Here is a 4,624-nt window from a genome sequence, read left to right on the forward strand (position 1 = left end):
AATGAAAAAATATAAAACTTGAGCTAAATCGTCTAAATAGTTTCACAACTCACTTAGAATAAATCATGTTTATAAATTTTAATTTCTCAAGAACTCTTTAACTGATTCTGTTCAAACTTTCGAATAAAAAATTATTAAGGTGTTCCACTTCTTATCATACGAATTATCGAATAAAATTGTATTGTATATTTGCAGTGAAATGTTATTTACCAAATATTACTTGTGAAAAATTTCTTTTAAAAAATATGGTCAAAATCATTATAATTTGAAACTTGAAGTAATATGCTTTATAAAACTTACTAAAATTATTTGCCTTGAAAATAACATTTTCGATTCTTATTTTTTGTAAGATTCTGAAGGACATTTTTAAGAAGTAATTGAATTTGTTTCACGAACAACGCCATCAAAACAAGTTATTTTCGCTCTGTTAAAACCCAAACTCAATGCAATTTTTTTACGCATCGAAAAAAAGAATACGACTATTGTAGAAGATAATCAATTTGGTTTGTGTGTATTTTCAAAAAAGAGAAATTTAATGCGAAACAGTTAAAAACGAGGTTCTTTTTTTGGCGCCTCTTTCAAGTCAATTCAAAAGGAAAAAGAGTCCTTATTTAAAGATAAATTAAAGATAAATTAAATGTTATTTCTAACTAAGCAGTGATAGGAAAATTTTCAATCGAAATATTTGTAAATAGAAGTAATACGTTCTATATGCCATACTAGACACGAAAAAAGATTTTTGATAAAACATTGCGATATTTATAACGTTATAAACCTTATTTTTTATGTGATAAAAATAGTTTTATAAGGTTTTTAATTCAAATATTTATTCGACTTTTAAGTTTAATGTTTAATCGTTTTAAAAACAGTATTTTCGTTAATTTATAAATTAAAGATTATTAAAAAGTTTCATAATTCAATAATTCTTTTTTTTTTCATACTTTCTGTTGGCATTATAAGAATCTAAATTCTTAGAAAAATCGATTCAACGTTGAATCATAAAATCAATTACCATAATTAGTTGAAACCTTAATAATGATTAAACCATAATCAAGTTCAAGATAATACAGATTTGAAATGGTTAAATTTTTAGCAAAGATTCAACCAGTTAAAATTAAATTTATGATATATAAATGAAATACTATATAAATCACAATTATCGCTATATAAATCACAATGAGTAATAACAATTATGCTTTTCAAATAGCATGAGAAAGAAATTCTAAAAAAGAAAATTTTAGAAATTTTAAATACAATTTATAACATTTAACATTCATTCCTTTATTCATTTTTAGAAACAGATTTAATTTTACGTTGTCATTGAAAAAGTGATTTACTTTAAATTTGCTGTTATACAAGTCCTTGTAACCAAGCGAACCTCTATATCAAGCAAATAGTTTTTCTTTTTTTGTGGAAACAGCATTTGCACTCTAAAAGTTAGTGTAACATCATTTTAGATCTGCACTGCGGTTCATACTTTGTGTACGTACGAAGTGTTAAGAACATATATGAGTCGCTCAGAAGCCAATGCGGTTAAGTCCAAAACACAACAATTGAGAAAATTAATGTTTTTTAATACATTAGTTTTTAAAATTCCTGATTTATTAATTTAATTAGAAAAGTGTATAAACTCTTTTTTCGAGGTGTAAACTCTGCAAAAAAACAAGATATGTACAGGAAGTGTAAATAAAAACGTAAGTATTTATTGAAATAATGACAGCATCTTAAAAATTTTAGGACTTATACCATTTGGCAGCTGAAAAAGATAAGAAATTTATGTCTTCTAGTATAAACGAACTTCGATTTTTCTCAATCATTACTACACTGTAAAAAATTTCGAGCTATGCGGCACCAAATATTGGTATTCATTTGCTGGCTACATAAAGTCGTGCTCAGTTTTACTATATATTGGTGCTTTCACTAGTTCCAAACAACGAGAGAAGGTTGCACCAAAAATCGGAATTTTGAAAGAGCCTAAAAGCGGCGAAAGGTTGCACCAAAAATAAGTGTTTTGAAGGGAACTAAAAAGCGAGGAAGGTTGCACCATTATTAAATATTTTTAAAGCGGCGAAAAGCAGATAAAGTTATCATCATTAATAAATATTTATTGAAAAAAGAGGATATAATTTAAATCAAATTATAATTAAATTATTTAAATCTATAAAAATTAATAAAACTATTTTTATTTTTTATAAATATTTATTAATGATGCTAACTTTATCTGCTTTTTGTCGCTCGAATGATTTTCGTTCAAATGAAAACTTTTTCTTTCTTCAAATTGATATATGTAAAATTTAATCATTTTTTACATTTCATTTAAAGTACGAACCGATGCTATAGAGTTAATACCGCATGTAAATAAAAAGAATTTTAATTTTAGGCTGAATCAAATTCTTATTACTTTGTATTTTGAAATTATTTTATTATTTAAAAATGAAAATATTACTTTCACAAGTAAAAATTTATATAAAAAAGTAGACGAATATTGTATTGGTCAACCCCCAATCTCTAATTAAGGAAACATTCCAATATTAATTACATTGGAGTATGGAAATATTAAATTTGAAGTAAATTAAGAAATGTAAAAATAATGAAATAACTTGGAAATATTAGCAAACAATATACAGATCAATATTTAAACATAATTTATTCATTTACAATCACTTTGATATTTGTATACATAGACAGAATGTAATAATTTTTAAGCAAAATCTTAAAATTTAAATATATTATACTTTTTATACATATCACAGCATTCATTAAAAAAAAATACAAAATATTCACTCAGAAATATGATCGATAGTATGTTTTTGTTACTAAGAGAGTGCATTCAATTCAAACTTATTTTAAATTTACAGTAATTTAAAATAAAAATTATGTTATGCCTCAATGTTTAGAGTTTTGAAATTTGGGATCATCTGAAAATAATTTTCTATATTTTAATAAGATACTAAATTTCTTGGCATATTCTGCCTCATCTGAATTAAAATCTACAATATAGCTAAATTACTTTTTTACCAGCATAATTTACTACTTGATAAAAAGAGTAAAATTTCCCACAGTTTGAAAAAAAATACTGTAATTTTTTTTATAAATTAGTAAATGATGGTGAGTATTTGAGAAAAAAACAATATTTTTATTACATATTCATGATTATAGATTTTCTGGTGTTATTACTTTAACTATATCACATTTTTTAGTTGATTGTAAAGTTGATTTAGTTGATAGTTGATTTAGTTGATAGTTTTAAAAAGATTACACACAAATAAAATTTTGGAGCCTATTTACAAAAGAATAATTGTTTTTCCAAGCACAGGTTCTTCATTCTCAAAACTTGAAACTATACACATTCCTTGTTTGTAAGCTGTTCTTGAAACTAGCACTTTTCAATTGTGAAAAAACTGTTTATAACCTTCTGGTGATTTTGGCAGAATCAATTGGTTCGGCACTGGGTATAACAATATTTTTTCCTGTGTCTCTTTCTCAATTAAAATCATTGAAGTTGTTGGTATCTTTATGCTAATGAAAGAAGATTAAAAATAATGTAATTTATGCTAATAAAATGTACAGAAGAAACAAAATTTGAATCCTTACTTTTTTAAAACATAGAAAGATAAATCAAAGAAAGTCATATTTTAATTACTATTTTTAAAATACAATATAAAGAAAATTGAGAAATTGTAGTTCTCGTGTAAAAAAACTTTAAAACATTTCACTACCTTAAAAAACAAAAATTTCGAGACCAACTATTTATACAGGGGGGGGGGATTTTTATCTTAAGCCTCCTTTTACCCACAAAGATTCCGGAAAGAAATGAAAGATATTGATATTTTAAAATATTATTATTATTATTTTTGTTAAAATGCGCTAAAACACCAAAATAGAATTTCTCCACTTGAGAAATTGTGAATTGAATTTTATGCAGAGCGGCACAGTAAAAAATTTACTGAAGGAACTGTAAACAGTTAAAATAATAAATGAACAAATTGATCATCACTTGTATAGATAAAAGAGTTCGTGTTGAGTCTAAGAGGGTGGAATCTGGCTGACGATTAACACACAAGCAGTAGTCATGTGGATAGTATTAAAACTCCACATGTATATTGTTTGTGAGGGTTGCCTTTTTAACTAAAGGTCTTTTGTTTCATAGAAGCACATATATTTCAGAATAAAAAAATTTCACTTTTGTAATTAAAATGAAACTTTTCAAAAAAAAATTATTTAAAAAAATCAAAAACAACTGTAAATATTATAAAGAATGCGTATGACATTTTTGAGGATCAATGAAAACGTTCAATTTCATGGTTATATTATCCTTCCCCTCACCCGCAAAACACAAATGTGGGCTAAATTAATATATTTAAAGCTACAAAAAATAAAATAAATAAGTAAAAATTAAAAAAAACATCGAAAAATAAGTATCTAAAGCAGAGTATCTATGAGTATCAAAGTATTTCTTTATATGTATTTAATAAAAAAGATATATTTATTATCTTTTTAAATACAATACTTTGTTTCATTGAAAAAAATTTTCTCTTAGTTAAAAAATATTAATAATAAAATATATTTTAAGAAAAAATTCTAATAAGAAATCAGTTAATTTCTAAATGCTCTAAAACAAATC

This window comes from Parasteatoda tepidariorum, chromosome 12, assembly GCF_982258835.1.
Source record: "Parasteatoda tepidariorum strain Cologne lab strain chromosome 12, Ptep-v5.0, whole genome shotgun sequence".
NCBI classification, from domain to species: Eukaryota; Metazoa; Arthropoda; class Arachnida; order Araneae; family Theridiidae; genus Parasteatoda; species Parasteatoda tepidariorum.